At 31.3% G+C, this 18,346-nt stretch overlaps 1 protein-coding gene across 1 annotated transcript in view; it reads right to left on the minus strand.

The window, feature by feature from the left end:
- Positions 1 to 18,346, minus strand: part of LOC137919813 (zinc finger protein 541) — a 225,385-nt gene that overhangs the window by 145,102 nt on the left and 61,937 nt on the right. The gene's annotated exons all lie outside the window — the stretch shown is intronic.

Raw genomic sequence — 18,346 nt, forward strand, 5'->3', positions numbered from 1 at the left:
ATGTATCGTTATTTTCTTATTTATATTAGAGAATTACTGGAATCAAAGATTTTTAATGGGACCAGTTTAAAACGATCTGAATGCGAGCCCCTTTCAATAAAACTGATAATATACAATTTATAATTAAATTTAAAACACGAGAAGTCGTTGAATGTGGGACGCTATAGACCGGTATTAGTGGCGACCTTTGGGAGAGACCTATGCCATGCGATGGACGTCTATCGGGTGAGAAGAAAAAGAAAAATTACAGTTTATTTTTTTACTTTAATTCAATAACATTTAATTTTTAATTTTCGAAGAGTTCAAAGCGAAAATTACATGAGATAAAAAATAACTAGTCTTATTTCTTCGTCATATCTAGAAATAAAACTGCTTAATTTTGATTAAAGAGTTTAACCCAAAATTATAGAAACGTTTTTGTTTTGCAGTGTAATAAACCTTTAAAATAATGAACGTTTTCCTAACCGGTATACTATGTGACATGCAATATTGACATGCAAAATTGTGTGTCAATTATTCATCACCTGAATGCATTACATCATTTGAATAAGCATACATTTGTCCAAGGAACAAACTCTTTAAATTTTACTAACTGAACAAAGAAATATATTTAGGAAAATTACCTAAAAGTATGTAGAGTTGATGCTTTATTCGGTGGATCTAAATCTGTATATAATTAAAAATATATCGTCATTGTAGGCAAGACTGAAACTCGGGGAAACAATTTGACCAAATCGCCTAATCATTTTACAACTTGCCGCCAGCTAATTTGATAACCGGTCCAATGTAGACAGAAAATTAAAAAAAAAATAAAAAACGCATTTTATGATGTAATCAAACAAAAAATATTGTGTACCATAAAGTAATTACAATGTTTCGTCGTGGTTTCAGCCCATAGACGCCCACTGCAAAGCATAAACCACGCTTGGCAGGCGGGTTGGCAATCACAGTGGTGTATTATGGTATGCAGAGGATGTTGTAGTCCATATCCTGGAAGTTTGTGATCAGTTGCAATCCTATGTAATTAATGCATAAAGTTTGAAATATAAAATTGTATGCCTGAAATGAAACCCGTGACTTACTATCGCTGGTCTCAGTCCTTACCGCTGGACACCGCTACTGGATAATGAATTATTAAGATAATAAATAAATAAAGAAGTCTCTGAAATACTTAAACCTTTTATTCTGTGGCATTACGACAGTAAATTTTAATAAAAGAGAGTCTTTTAGGACTGTTAGTTAAATATAAGTGCTATAAATACTATATATATTATAATGATAATTAGAGTTAGCACTATAGTTTAATATTAAAAGTTATAGGCGTGGATTACTTCACGAATTCTCAGGCTTCACAATTTTCATTTAATATTAATATGTTACTGTGTCATTTATCTCTGTAATGTGTCTGTTTAAATAAACAAATGATAAATGTGTTTGATGCAAAAACCTATAAAATACAGTTTTTTATTCAGCATACATAAGTAATTATTAAATAAATGTCTACTATAAATCTCCGGAACCTTAAAAGGTATTTGCCTAATCATCGGCATGATACGTTGGTATCCTTTTTGATATAAAGGCTACAGTACGCAGGGAACATCACGTCATTGTGCCGGCGATATCTACCTTCTCCAATGTGATGATAAGCCCCGCCTCTGAGTCGCGTCACACCAAATCCCTAACCCAACAAAGCCTTTTTATTTTCGCGATCTGCTTTTTTTATTTACAGCCTCGTGTTTTTTCTTGTTTGTGGGCTTTTATTTTTATTGTTACTTGTTGTTCGTTGTTTTGATTTGGCAGCGCTGCGTAATACGAGGAATATTTTGATTTAATTTTGTTGAGAGGCGTACATTTAACACGAACGCTTGTTGAATTTTTCTTTTACAAAATATTCTCTTTTTGCACTTCTATTAAAATAGTAATAACATTGATATTTCGCTTAAAAAATTTAAAACAAGCTGAGGAATAGATTTTTTTTTATTTCACACTTTCACATTTCATAATTCACTACATAAATGTTTTATTATGTTCTCTTCTATAAACCTGAATATGTGGTATTGGATACGCAGAGGATGCTGCTGCCTATCCTATGGAAATTTGTTTGTGAACATACGCAATCCTATGTAATTAATGCAAAAAGTGTGAAATATATTTAAAACTGTATTGTGGGAATCGAACCCGCGGCTTACGCTCGTAAGTGTCACTTCTCTGGCGTTGGGCTACCACTACTCAATCAATAAATAAATATAGATGTTTAAATATTATCTCTGTTATTTAACAAATTTATAAGATTTACGTTGCCGTTGGCAGAACGAAATATAGAATTAATAATTCTTAATAAAGATAAATTAAATCAATGGTTCAATAAATTTGTTTAACGATCATCGCGTATTATTATTTACTTTCATGGTGTATAATTGCATAAAGAAAGCCACAACATTTTTAAAATTATTTCTCGCATGTAATTTGTCACTCAAAGCCGTGACAGTTGGGAAGGGAAACTTTAGAGAGCGGGGATTACAGGAAAACCTTATGAATAATTAAGTTATCGGAGCGAAACTTTTTCTATTCCTCTCCCTTTCACCCACCCTGTGTATACGTATAAATGGGTCATTTTTTTTAAGTGACAGTTAAAGATGCCAAAAGGAAACACGGGAAAACACTTTGTATTTTCTTTTCTTTAAGTTTAAATACATTTGCATCTTTAAAATCACTTTTGAGTTTTTTTTTCTTAGCGAGTACGCATTTGTAAAAATGTCCGATACAAAACTAGTGACATATTAATACAAGTAAACTACAAAATAAACCTCCGCATTTAGCATTATAACAAATAATGCGTATTTTTTTAAAGAGTTTTAAGTAAAACGCACGGAAATACGTTACAATAATCTTAGTTTATCAATAATTACTTTCATATACGGGATAATTGTTTATAGGTGAAAAACCTTAGTTTGGGTAAAACTAGGGTAAATAAATGGCTCATTTGCTGTCAATAAAAGTATGCACTCTATCCAAAAACAATGGTTTCAGATATAGTCAATAATGTAATAATAATATAGTAAGAAATAGCGTTTTCAAAATTCGGATCACTACGTATTAACAATAATTATTTTTTACTTTCTGTCCCTGCAACCTTTTTACTACCAAAAGTAATTTGCCTGTCGTATTTCAATAGAAAAAATATTTTAAAGTAACATGTTTCAGTGTGATCATCTTTATACAGAGTGATTGAAAATATGTGTCAATTTTTGTCTATTAAATGAGTTTGGATTCATACCTTTAAAAAATTTTATACCTATAACGAAACGCCTGAATATTGAAGCATAAATGTTTAATCATTAAAAAATCTAGAATTGAACACAATTGTTATTAGTTGAGCAATAGCGAGTCAGTTAAAATGAAAAGAAGGAAAAATACAATGTCCAGGCATGCCAAGGCAATTACGCGCGAACAAGTTTAGAAAACCACAGGTTTAGTTTCGCTTCATACCGAGAAATAATGTGTATTACAGAGCGGGGAATAAGTTGATTTTAAAAATTAAAAAAATTAAACTCATTGAAGTTTTAAATTGGTTTCGATTGAAATGTAAAAGTTTTTTAATTATTGTTCAATAGCTACTGGACAACGTTGCTGTTTCCATTAAAAAAGGAAGTAATTGAAGTAATCGACATAGGGCGATAATATTTATAATATTGATGTAGCTATTTTATTATTATACTTCGTACTTATCGCAAGCGGCAGAGCGTATTTCTAACCTTTGCTCAAAGGTATTATAAAAAATACATTACGTATTAACTCAACGAGCCATGAAGATAAGTATGCTCAGGATTTTTCTACGAGATCGACTTAAGGATGACGAGACCTGTAGATAAACAATAATTACTGACATCGCATAGCAGATTGGCAGACTTAGTCCACATGGCGCGCAGAATAGATGATCGCTATGATCTAAATGTTCTGGACTGGAGATCACGAACCGGCAAACGCAGCGTAGGACGTTCATAACCTTAGGACGAAAATCTTTGTTAATGTCATCGGAAGACGCTGCATGCGGTTCGGTTACAACCGGTCGTTTTGGAGATCGATGAAGCCTCCTCAGCCTTGGCTTATGTCCATCAGTGCACGTTACGATTAAAATGATTGTGATGAATAATTACTTAAGTTTATTGTTATTAAATTACTTTTACATGTTAAAATAAATAAATACGTAGTAATTTTTTTTTCTGTGATATGGTACCGAGTTCTTCTAATACGTATATAAATTTATATATATATATGTATATATATATATATATATATTAAAATAAATAAATAAATATATATATATATATATATATATATATATATATATATATATATATATATATATTTAAGAGTACATGGAATCTAACGAAAATTTATTAGAAATTACCAGCGATAGAAATTTTGGACAAAATCGTAACAATATAAATTCAATTCATTCTATATCAAATAAAGAAAATTTTCCCAACGTATGTTATTAAAGACGCCATGTTGTTTTCACGTTGAAAAGCTTTATTTTCTATACAGCGTGTTGGTCTTTGTTTCGATTTGAAAGTGCCGTGAAATTTGTTGGATGTTTTTTATTTAACCCCGGGCTTGTGTGTTATTATTAAATTTATTTAATGAACGTATGCGGTGCCGCATCTAAAAATTAAGTTAAAATTAAAAATATGCATCACCTTTTTTACTATGGTTTCATCAAGTAATATTAAAAAAAAAACTGTTTTAACACAATGAACTCCCGACATCTGTGTTAACATTCAATAAAATTGAGTAGTTTAGCAGATGAAACTACCTAAAAATATTTCTTTAAGTTAATATAACAGTGTAAATTATTTATTTTGGAATAAATTTTCATGCTCAATGCTCTTGTTAATGTTAAGAATATTTGCGATGGTGATCACAAAAAGACAGACTGTGTTAATTGTGAACTCGAAAACTCAGATCAGGGTTCATTGGAAAATCACGTAGCCACGTATTTTAAGTAAAAGGATATCACCATGGTTTGTATCAATTTTTTATCTCTTCTAAACCTTTAATTTTCGAGTTACTGTCGATTTTATATACACTAGATTTATTTAGCAAAGAATCGTCTGGGCTAATTACTACTACGGTGTTAATATCTGCTTCTAAACATAATTATAAGTATGTTCCTATTTTTGGCTTTAAAAATTAGTAAAATTGGAAGCTATCGATTAAAACTACAAGTAAGAAGTTGATAAATGAATGCTCTCACTTCGCCAAACACTGGGGGACTGAAGTGACTGAGAATAGGATGGAAGGTGACAAACAAAAGGAATAAAGATAAATAAAATTGTAAAAGAGCAAATGTTAAATGGCGAAAGAAGAGGAAAGAAATTGTAAAATAAAAAGAGAACTGAAAAAACTATTACTCCAACAAAACCCTGTTCCCAACAAAATAGGTGATGGAACGAGAGGTTCCCATAAAAAAAACACCGGATCAACTCCGAAAAGTCCTAAAGTGATAAGCGTAATAGTAAAATTTTGTACATAAAATTCTAGCCAAAATCGTAATAAAGGCAAGTCAATGTCACTTTCTACAAATAAAAAAGATTCCAGTTAAAAATATCTCTTGTTCATTTGTTTCGACAACCAAAACACCTGTATAATTTAAAGAAATAAACATATTTATATTAAATTTTCGAATGTTAAGGGCAATTTGTCATTCATTGCCGTGACAAGAGTGAAGGGAATAGGGGACTTCCCGAAGAGAACACGGGGAAACCTTATGAATAATTAATTTAGGAAAGCCATTTTTTTATTCAACCTTGTCTTGACAGTATGAAGTCGTGTGTACTCTGCTAAAAATATGCTTTTGCGGTAAAAGATATTTCTAAATAGCGTCATTAATAAGAGGCTTTTTATAATTACCTGTATATTTCTTATTTCATAACCACATTCAGTTTAGAAACTAGTCGTAACTTAATATACTTGTTTGCTATGTCTCTCTAAGTTTTTATTAATAGAAGTGGACATAGATGAAAGGAGGTAATTTTTAAATCAATAGGTTACAACTCGGAATACTAATTATATCAACATTTAATAAAAACAGATACTCCATTAAAATGTGGCGTTACTTACATAAATAAATACGTGAAAATTCTCACGTAGAACTGAGTTCTCTCTTGAGATTGACGAAGGCATGCAGAGAGGATTGAAATAGATTAGTTTAAAAAGTGATATTAAACAATGATCCTTTAATTGTCATAGAAATCGGAAAACTTTAATAAACTGTTTTAGAGGTAGAGATGAGAATCATTTAAAACGTGTATATTAAAAGATTTAAAAAAAAAAATTTTAGAGAGTATTATACGATTTAAGATACATTTTTACAACAAATTATCAAAGAGCGTTAAGGAATGAGACAGGAATTTCCTGTATTAGGTACTAGATGGCGCTACTTGTATTTTACATCGCGCTTTGTTTTGTATGCAGTCGGTAAGTAGGTAACTTCGCAAGATACTGATTTGTAAGCTCCCTAGTGATCTGAGAGCTCAGCGGCTTCGCAATTGGGTAATGCTGATGAGACTAGTACAAAATTTATCACTTTCCTAACATTTTTGACTCCCAGTTGCGATTCTCCTCATTCCGTCCATCATTATCTTGTCCCTTCAACAGCTTATCCAAACATCGCCATCCTGGTTTGTAGTCATTCAAGAACTTTTCGGCCTAACGGTTGGCGGTTGCACGAGTGATGTGGCTGACTGCTTCACTTCAAAGGAGGAATTCTTCGAGCTACGTCGGTTACCTTAGTTCTTCTGCAGATCTCTTAATTTCTATTTCATTAAATTTCACCGTTCCCTATCACTTAGCAAATTTAAACAATTTTATTTCCAACAGGCCTTTGATTTGTTTATGAAAGTCTTTAGTTACATACGTGTGCCAAATTCACATCAAGACTCCCCTGTAATATATTAAAATATCTGTTACGTACAAAACGTCTTAACTGCAACGTTTTGTTTTCATCTTCGCTATAAAGAACGACGAAGAATTTATATAAACAATATCCAATATCGAATATGAATTCCATTCTTTGCGCGGATAGATTAAAAGGAAGCCCCAGCAAGTACCGTTCAAGGCACTGCCAATAACAGATGAATAGCTGTTCTCAAAGCTGAAAGAGATTTTATATTAAAATTAAATGAGTGTTCTTTGTATAGTCTCCATATAATTAACGTTTTTAAATAAATTTAATTAAAGCTACTGTGTATAATAAAATAAAATAACCACAAATAAAATATATTAAAACCTAGAAAGATATACTCTCTCCTAATAAGCAGTAGTAATGTTTAAGGATGAATTAATTCGGTGTTGGCTTTGGTAGCAACACCCAAATTTTTAAATAGGAATAATAACTCTAGAACGTTAACAGTATCAACATGATTATTTCAGCCGTAGGAGGCCTATTGGTGTACATAGTGCTTCACCTGTAAGCCCTCAGACCCTGTCTGCCCACTGTCACTTTAAATGACCAATCCACTGTGTTCTCTTGGTTACTTTTATTCGTCTACTTTTTTCCTCTCCGTGGCTCGATGAGCGATATGACATGAGCCACATAATGCAACATAGCATTCTCTTTTAGTCAATCCACAAAAAATATGAGTCATATAAAAGTCTAAGACAGGTACACACAAAACATTAAGTTTCTCTGCAACATTATGAATAATTGTAAGTAAATTTAAGACACTCAAGTCTAAAGTACTAGCGAATTCAACGTATTCACAAAAACTTTGCTGCTACATTTCAATGAACCATTGTTTTAGCGTTATAACTTTAGTTTCGCGAAGGATTTTTATTTAATAGGTGTTTTTATTTATTTACGACGTATTTTAACTTAATCTCATTCTCTAACTCGGCCTAATCAATTTAATGTCTTATAACCATCAACCTTATCACCTGTGACTTCTGACAGAGATTAGTAAACCTAAACGTAATATGTTGGCTTGTTATCGTATATACTTTTAAGGCATTTAAAAGTGATTTGTTAAACAAAACCTTCACCTGTTTCCAATAAAATGAACAATCATTCAGTGGAATCATAACAGCAAATTGTTATATACCAGTAACAATTTGTTACAAGACGGTAGTTAGCGAAGTGTGCTGGGCATATCAGCGCGCTTCAACTTTAGAAACTAGCCGATATTGACGTCATTAGGCCAATAATTTGTGATTACTGTCGTGTGACCGAAATTGCTGTACCATGTATTGAAAAAACGCTGCGAGGTGGAGGCAGTAAAGAAGAGCATAAACGCCGCCGTAGCGAGCGTTACCTGCGGATTAGCGGAATGGAGTGGCCGATACTCTGTCACATCTCACCATGCGCATACCTATAACGGGGTATAACGGTTTCGGTAGCACACTTAGGTTGGCGATGCAGGCATCGTTGCAGCACTTAATTTCTTACTTCGCGATGAAAGAGGCCCGATACGGTGCTCTCTCCACCTAACCAAATTTTAATTGACATTGTCAATGCTGCTTTGGCAGTACTTTTCGGAAATGATCTGATATTGGCTCTTGATGAGACCTAACTACTTCAGAAGGTAATAGGGAAATATCGCTGTCAAACCTTTTGCTTCTAACTCTGCCGTAAACTAATTCATTATGAATTTATTTTCCAGGTATTTCGTTGACTAAGTCGTAGGGCTTTTTAGAGAATAGTAAATACACGTTGCATGTGTTATCATGTATTATGTAACTTTTATTATGAAAAGAGTAGATACTTATTTAATATATTATAGAAGGTAATGTAACATATTTATGATTTTTTACAACGTTTGCATACGAAGAAAACATTTTGGGAAGCCTTTACAGAGCGCGAGGTAAATTAAACTTATCCGTCTCATTCGCCTCGATGAAGAGTCGTATCTAATTTCCGCGGTACTTTGCGTTCGATCGCTGAGACCCCACGAGCGACTTCCGCGATGCCGCTTTTCCGGTATCATTTCCGCGTCAAGAGATATACCCGAAGTACGGGTACAGGCTGCTTCTTGGCAGAGAGCACTTTTATAATTTTTCCGCATTTATGACTAAAAACACAAGTATTTAAAACGATTTTCAATTAAGGTAACGTATTTAAATCCAGGTATTATTATTTTATATTAAAAAAAGTAATAATAGCCTTTGTTTGGTAAATCGCGATTTATAACCGTGGTCGGGTGTTTTTAATTATAATACATACAGATCTATGTTTTAAAAGTTTATTTAATTTTAATATTTTTTTACAAAGTAAGTCGTAAAAGTTAAATGTTCTATCGTTTTCGAGAATAAAACGGAAAGGGATCGAAGTCTTGCGATGCAACATAGAATTTTTTCTTCTCGTTTTTGAAAATTCAGGAATCGATATAAATAACGGGCTTGCAACGAGTATTACGCAGTATTATCTTTTGTTGTTCTGGAAAATCGAGATGTACCTACAGGTGCCGTAATTTGATAACAGGTACAAAAACTTCGATGAAAAGAACGATTACAATTGTAAGCGACGTATAACATAAAATATTATTAAACTAAAAACTGTATTTCAAAGCTTATGAATAGGAAGTTTATTTCAATTTAAAACTCTCGTAATGTTAAAAATGTAAATGAATTGCACATCTTCATACATTTTCAAAATTAAAACTGATAGCGCAATACCAGAATTATAACAAAAACCATACGAATACTAGTTTATAAGTTTTTCAGATTAGACAATGATTGAAATGTTACAACACTTGTAGTATGAAAGTTAATCATCTAGACATTTAAAGACCTCTTTTGTAATATTCAAGTTAATAATATTAATAAGTTTAGACGTAAAAATATATTAGTTTTTTAAAATAGTTAAGAGGAAATATACGATAATATTCTTTTATTCAACATTTAAAGTTTTAATGGAACTATTACCGATCGTCAACGTTTTTTTTAATCTATTTTATTTTGACTCTAGTCTGCTTCGTCTTCGTCAAAGCGATTTAGTTGTGAAGAAGAAGCTGTAAGAAACTTCAACAACAATACATATTTTAAAAAAAAGAATATACTTTATTACACTTGATATAATAGGATATACGCACATACACTTTCTGTCATATATAGCCTAAATTAAAACAAGCGAATTAATTGCTTTGAATTTTATAAACGTACCAATAACGATTTGCGGATCTTTTTTTAAAATTTGATTCCGTTTAGTACAAATGAATTTGAAATTTTAGTATAGCCAATTTTTCAAGATGCATTATAAATAAATGTGAATATTGAGGTTATAGATTGTTAAATAAAATAATTATAAAGCAGTCCATAGATACATCATTCATATATATATATACGGAATATGACACCTTAGACTTGCGGGGTCCAGTTTAATAGCTTTGTGCTTGTAATCCTTATAAGGGTGAATATGCAACCACTTATATGTCATTTTGTTTAACTTTTAATATTACTTATTAGGGAAACTTAAAGATATAGTTAGTACCATTTAGATGTGGACATAGAAAAGGATCAATAATAACTTAACATAACAAAACTTTACAGCATATATAGAGAATAAATTCTAGAACCAAAGAAATCGTCCACGTATTTGCAACTCCGACCAATTAGTTCTTTTACTTTTTCGTAAAAAAAAATGAGTGTCTTAAAATATGTAAAATTTTACAGCACTCCGTAATAAAACAAAAAATAAAAACTGAAATTTTTTAATTTCGTAGAACATTAAAAGGCCTAAAATTGATAAAATTTTTTAAATATATATATTGTTCTTTTTATAAAACTATTATTAATATTGTAAAAAAGATAATTACGAATTAATACATTGTAAAAGAAACCCTCTTATTTTCAACATCCCTATTCTACTTTCACTCGACTTGTTACGTAAAAAATACACAATAATTAAGGGCACTGAAATTAATATCTTATTAAGGACATTGTAGGGTTGTAAAAGCCTTTTTAATTACATCTTTTTTATCATGGGTCGCTCCATTTTCCGATGATTATAACAGAAAAAAGTCTCGACAATGTTTATTCCAATTTTGTTAAATAAATTTCGTGATTTAGACTTGGGATGTTTTTACTTCATATATTTTAGTTTTAATGGATCTGTTAGTCGAGATATAGCATTTAAGCCTAATTACTTTTATGAAGCTACACAACATTATTCTATTACTCAGCCATCGGCGACTAGCTAATATATTTACGCAATGTTTGAAAAGTAATTGCGGACAAAGGGATTACAGTTCTTTTGGATATAAAAATGAGGGCAGTTGAGATTGACAATTTTTTTTATAAAACAATGTCGACACTGATTTACCCCAAAATTTGCGAAGAATTTTCTTTGCTAAATTTTACAAAGACATCGACGTCATTTCATGATGAGGTATTTAATTTAAATCAGCCCAGACAATAGATAGAAATCAATCTTTTAAACACGCGCGCGCACACACACAAACGCGAATATGTACACGCACTCCATCTTACACATAACTACAATCTTTTGTAAAGGTGTATTTAATTGCATTATGTAATGTATCACATGGATTAACGAAATAAATAAATAAGATATGAACAGATGTAATTGTAACCATGCTGATACCTATGATATAGGCCTGCAAGCGTAATGTAAAGATCAACAGTAATTATATATTTTAACAATATAAATTGGATGTGTCGGAGAAGACTTAACAGTTGATAACTAAATTATGGTAATACACATAAATTTATGTATTATGTATAGCTTAATTGCTGTTATTTAATGAATAATACAATCTATCTTAAAATCAATTGTTTCAGAAATAATAAATACCGTAATGACTATTAAAAAAGAAAAATCGTTTTCAAAATACGTATTACTACATGTTATTGTTTACTATTTGTCCCTGCAGACTTCGTACTGCCAGAAGTAATTGGTCTGTCTCATTGCAATAGAAAAATAAATGATTGTTACATATTTCAGAGTAATCAATTTATGGAGGGTGATTAAAAATTGATATAAAAGATTTAAATCGTTTTCTGACAAAGTTGCTACACATTCGCCCGGTTTAAAGATTTTACGCCTGTAACAAATCACTCTGTACAGTATATCTCTAAATATATTAAATAAATGAATTTGAAAGATAGTTTAATTAAATAAATAAAATTTATTATGTTTATTAGAGTGATATGTTTATACTGGAATAGAACTTGTAACTTAAGCTTACTCACAAAACTTGAGTGAGCGTGTCTGAGACGTCTAAGTTTGTATTTGTTCAGACGGATGCAGGTTCAAGACTGGCTGGTAAAGTTCAGCCATCCTCTTAGTGTGATTTCACGGTAAGTGCTTGAGTTTGGAAACGTGAGGAGTAGACTCTTAGTGTTGCTAGTAAATTACCTGCACGGTATTGGGAACTAAGTCTTTTGGAGCACTTGCTATTGCTGCAAGACAGTTCAAGATTAGTTTCTTACTGCGTAGTGTTAATATTATTGTAGGTCTTCTTTTCAGGCTGTAATAATGTATGTACCCATAATGTTTTCTGATTTTGATTATAGATAAGGATTTTTTATATTAAGTGAGTTCAGTGCTGGTCTGGTGCGAATATATGAAATTTTTAACACGTTCCTCTATGATTTATTGAGAACTTAATAAGTACGTTTGGGATCTAAGAAAACTCCTACCTGACTTTTACTGTGACGAGTAAGAGACGTATTGAATCTCTTAAATAAATTTGTTTTAAAATAATGTATATCTTATTTTGAAACTAATGATATATATATTTTTCACCACAGTAACATAGCTTACAAGTTTAATTTAGTCAATAGTTGTTGTTACACCCACATATAGTAGACACACATCGTTTGCCTCAACAAATTATAAATTTTATTACTAATTCCGTTAGAGACCTATGCGATTTTCAATTTTTATTATGTTATTAAGTTATATTATAAAATAAATACTATTGCCAAATAAGTAGAAATTAGTAAGTAGTTATATTGTATCGTTGCGTTAATTTGCATAAGGGTTTTTTTTAGATCTAACGCACTGAACGTGTAAAGTTTTTTTCCACGATTTAAGCTCTTATAATCGCTTCGAAGAGGATAAAAACTACATTTAATTTAGTCAATATATTAATTATTTTGGTCTATATGTAATATTAACAATAAGTACAAAATAAAATATAGAGAGTAAAATTAAATATTGGTATCAGTCATTACCTGAATTATTTGATTAAATAAACTGGCATCATTATTCTCAACTGAAAATATTAGCATTTATTTTACACTTGTACGCTTATTATATAATACACTTGGTGCAATGGCGAACTAATGTTTTTAGGCGTTCTAACATTCGTTTGAGAGATTGAACAAGTAATAATACAAAACACGTATGGATTTAGTTTTAGATTTTATAAATAATAGAGAAAAGTATAATGACCAATTGTGAAGGTCATGAGAATGCTAGATGAACTCAATTCAAAAGAAACGAGAATCGAACTGGATCCTCCAACATGGCATCCTTCAATTTAAAGCTACGACACAGATCTGAGAAGAGCCCATAACAAACTGACGGATTTTTTAATGGTTATTACACCAGTAGAGCAATGAATTCCCAAGCTTTATTATCACTAAAAAGGCCCTATACACTATCATGTTTTCTTTTATTAAACTAGTTAAATTAACTATGTGATTACTTAGAGACATTACATGGAAGTGTATTGTAACTGCGTACACAGTTGCACATATGAGTTTTATCGTCTTGTATTTTTATGATTAACATTGACTCGGTTTTATCAGGAGTATGGAAACATGGACACCTTTAAATTATAAAAATCCTTTTGAAGTCTGCGTACTATCTTTTCTACGTACACCAGATGCAATGGTTGTTTGTACATAGTTAAGCGATTTTATGTCGTATTAAAAAGAAAGATTTATTAATCGATAACGCAGCGACTAAGTATCTACCGCCTCGAGTAACACACTTGAAGAACAGTTATTATTACTCAAGAAATATTAACTCTTCATCCAATTTCGTATATTGTTTACCCGCTCTGTCGTTCGCAACATCCATCCGAAAAGCTCGGAGATTTGATTTTATTAAAAATTTTATCCGAACACGGCGCCGTTGTGAAGTTGCAAATTAATTTAGGCAGGTTTCGAGAACTCAATTTTCGGTCTATTTTATCCGCCAATATTTACCGAGTATCAATTATCCGGTGCTAGGCGCTTGTCGGTCGCTAGGACGGGCGACGCAGTCGTCACCCCATTTACCATTTTCTCTTTTCCATTTCCTATTTAATATTCATAAAGCATAGCAATGACTTCACGCATAGTTGAATAATATACTTGTCACTTGTACGCCATATACTAAGTCGACGGTTACTTTCATTCGTTTACAGGTCATTTATGAGTCGATCTCACAAAGGAATCTTGAGTGTAATCCTTTCCATATGGTTCATAGATTTACATAATTTTGTTTTGACATAACGTTATTTGTAAAGAATGATACTAACTTTTTGAACTGCTTATATCTATTTGTGAAAGCTTTGCATAGTTTTGTAGTTATTTATTTAATTGCAAATATTATTCTCTTTATTTTTCGAACATAAATGGATGTGATCTGCTATCTGTAAAAGCTCACCACTTTCTCAAAAACATAGTTGAATTTTTTGTATTTAATAAAATTGTCCAAAACTATTTTTAAAACAATAAGCGTTTCCACTATATTTTAAATGTTACGAATAAAAAAAGTTAATGAAAAAGTAGGAAATGTGCAACAAATTTATTTCCATGTTTTCGGACAAAAAGCTTTGGAACAGATTCAGCTAGATGTGAGCAGTGTATTCAATTTGGTTCTGCTCGCATGTAATTTGACCTAATTCTGCATCTAGTTATGGAAATTGAGACTGGGCTACGAATTTTAGATTACCTAACATAAAGAAGAATGTTTTAATTAAACCTGCGAAGGGAACTGTAGGTACTTTTCGTGTCACTTTAATTCGGTTAGTAAAATTTCATAACTAAATTATGACTACGGTTTACATGCTTCAATATTTTATTAGACGTTTTGTAATACCAGAGACCATTTCCTAAAATCAAAAGTTAGTAACTTTTTTGAAACATTCTTAATTTAAAAGCAGTTTTGTAACCAATCTATCAAGAAAGGAAGCTGGTTAACATTGTTAACTTTATTATTAAATAAAAAATTCTTTTCCTTTTTAAAGGTTTTCTGATGTTTTTACCTTATTTGTTTAGTAATTTGTGTTGGTACTCTTTGCTTGCACGAACAGTGGTAGCTCAGCGGTAAAGGACTGAGAACTGCAATCATAGATTCGATTCTCGTGAAACAACCCCTTGTAATTTACACACTGTTCGTTAAGTTATATATATTATAGGATTGCAGCAGTGTGCTCTGCGTACCATATCACACTGTGACTGCCAACCCCGAGGCGATCATAGATGTATGACCCTATATATAATTAACGCACAAAGTGTGAGTAATACAAAATTGAATACCGTAAATGGAACCCGCGACCTACAGTTGCAAGTCTCAGTACTCTGCCTCTGAGCTGTTGACGTTAAATAAGCTTAATAGAGCCATAGGCTTAACCATAAGCAATATTAGAAACGAAAGTCTTCATGATAGTGTCATTTGAAAAAATAATATAACTATCTAGTAATACGTCGAAGATGCTGTTGTTTTAACTGTAAAAATAATTTATTTTTATACATTTGCAATAATTTTATTTGAAATTATGAAATGACTGTCACAAATAAATTAATAGAATCATTTACCACTAAGTATATATGCTTCGTGCATAGTAAAGTGAATACACAGTTACTTTGCTTACATTCCCTAGCTAGCTACAGAGTTGTTAAAAAAACAGAAAATCACGGCAATGTTTTCAGGATTTTCATTTGAATTTAAAATAAGTTTCCCCCGTTTCCGTTCTGTGGTTTTTAATTACCATATCTATGTTTACCTATTTTACCGATATCCTCAGTCTCCCAACCGGGATTTTAATTAAAACCGATCGTAAACGGGTTTACGAAACCAGAAATTAAATATTTATTTTTGTTCGTGGATACGATGCACGCGGATTATTATTTACATATGTAGATGTAATATATAAATGTATATAACTTAGAAAAATATAATGTCATGAAAAAATTCTCTATGCCAAAGTACTTCGCTTATAATAACATTTACACCTACATACAAGCACAGAGATAACAAAAACTTTTATATTTCAAGTTCAGTGAGCATAAAAAAGAAGTAAGTTGGTAAAATATTTACGTTTATCTTAAGTACTTATTTTTAAAAGTAACTCAATTCTAATATTATTTTTTATTCATTTTACGGTATATATTAACTTCACACATAAAAGAGTTTAATCATGTCGTTCGATTTCAAAATTTAAGTTGGGACTATATAGCTACCGATACCGCCGTACCGCGCCACTAGTATGTGCGCAGGGAGACGGGAGAAGTATCAGCTGCTCCGATTGGCTAGGTCTATACTCGCGGCAATGGCGCCCATGCCCTATTTTCCTCGGTCCAATCTTTTTTTAAGGCGTAGTACAGAGGTTTCAGTAGTACTGAAGGCGGCACAAATTTTTTTGATTGAATATTTGTAAGCATATACATATATAAATGTATATATGAAAAGATTGTCCTTGAAATTAACCACACTTGCACATAACTATGTTTATAAAATCAGTGACACCACAAAGAATAAGCCACCTAAAGATACAAACGCGTTCACAATAGCTTATAAATTTATTGTTTTCAGCATTTGGAAGTAACGCAGCAATGGGATTTACTTTGTATTAGTGGAACAATACAAATGATTTTAATGTTCCCGTCTAACATAAAGTATATTGAAGTGGTGTTACCAAATAAGTACGGTTAAGTATTGAGTGTAAGAAAAAGGACTCTATTAAAAGGTGATAAGGTCTTTCGTCTCGTTACAATAGCGGTGCAGTGATTCGCATTATAAATGCTTCGCCACATTAAGCTCTGACCCACGTGCGAATAGCGGCTATTCAAGCGATTGTAGGGCACGGTGTTAATGTTATGTAAGCTTTTTCTATCTCTTCAAATGATATTAGTGAATGCATTAAATAAAAAAAAATATTTCTTTTGTAGATAAATAAAACAACTTTCTTTAATGATAAAGTATATAATAAATATAGAAAATATAATACTTTCATGTTTCAATTTCATTTTGAATGCGTTTTGTATATAAGAAGGAAAGAGAAACAAACAGTTTCTGTTTCCTTCTTTTATAATTTGTTATTTACTCATACATTTTTATGCACCAGAGTATGAATCGGAAGGCCTTAATAATTAAAATAAAAAAGAAATTAATGATGATGATCTGTAAGTTTAGGTTTATTATTTACATTTAAAGTCGTTTTATGTAATTAAATATCTAAAAATGATAGTTTTATTAGGAAAAATCAGAATTTATTTACCAACATATTTAAAACTGCTACGGAAAAGATAATTTCTTTTCGAGTTATATTTTATCTGCGTGAAAATATCTTCGTATCAAATATTAAAAAAAAATCAATTTACAGAGCATTTACTTTTCGAAATTCAAATAGTTCCTTACCCTTATAAACATAACCAAAGCACATACGAACTCGGGTCGAAAGTTTCATACGAAACCAACGCAAAGTTTGAGCTCGTTCAGCGGCGGCCTGTTCTTATCTATCTAGTTCTTGAATGATTGTTATAGAGATAAGTTATATTGCAGGATGATTCAAATAGTTCCAACGAGTTTGGTGTAAAACTAACACCCCCTCGACTTACTTTAGACTCACTCTTCTGCTTCACAGCGCAGTCAATACTATATCGCTAGTTACCATTTACTTTTATGAATTTCAAACGTTTTATACACTTATATATATTGAACATATAATAAACATAATAAGTCTGGTAATGTAATAAATATGAACAAAGAGGACAGACGACCTTGTGAAGATTGTTAGAAGACACTCTTATTGGAAATTTGTGGGCGTAAGTCCGTGTCTAATAAACGCCCGACTGTAGAATCATGATTATGATACATCTTTTCTTGCCCCTCGAACTGTTTTTGTTAATGTACATAGAGATGTTCGGTTAGTTCATTTTATTATTTCATATAGTAGTCTTTTAGTCTACCACTACCACTAGGGTAAAAATTGCATAACGTATTATTCAATTTTATCGTTCTAAGATATTCGTCGATATGTTCATTCGAAAATAGTTAAAAGTAATGATGTTGTATAATTTACATCAAGTGGGCTACCCGAAGTTTGAATAATGGACTATAAATCGGAGTTCTTAAATAATTGAGTAAATGCTTATGCAACAATAAAATGTT

Source organism: Battus philenor, unplaced genomic scaffold, assembly GCF_028537555.1.
Source record: "Battus philenor isolate CCGP_79_NKW_IND1 unplaced genomic scaffold, ilBatPhil1.0.hap1 SCAF_17, whole genome shotgun sequence".
Taxonomy (NCBI): Eukaryota; Metazoa; Arthropoda; class Insecta; order Lepidoptera; family Papilionidae; genus Battus; species Battus philenor.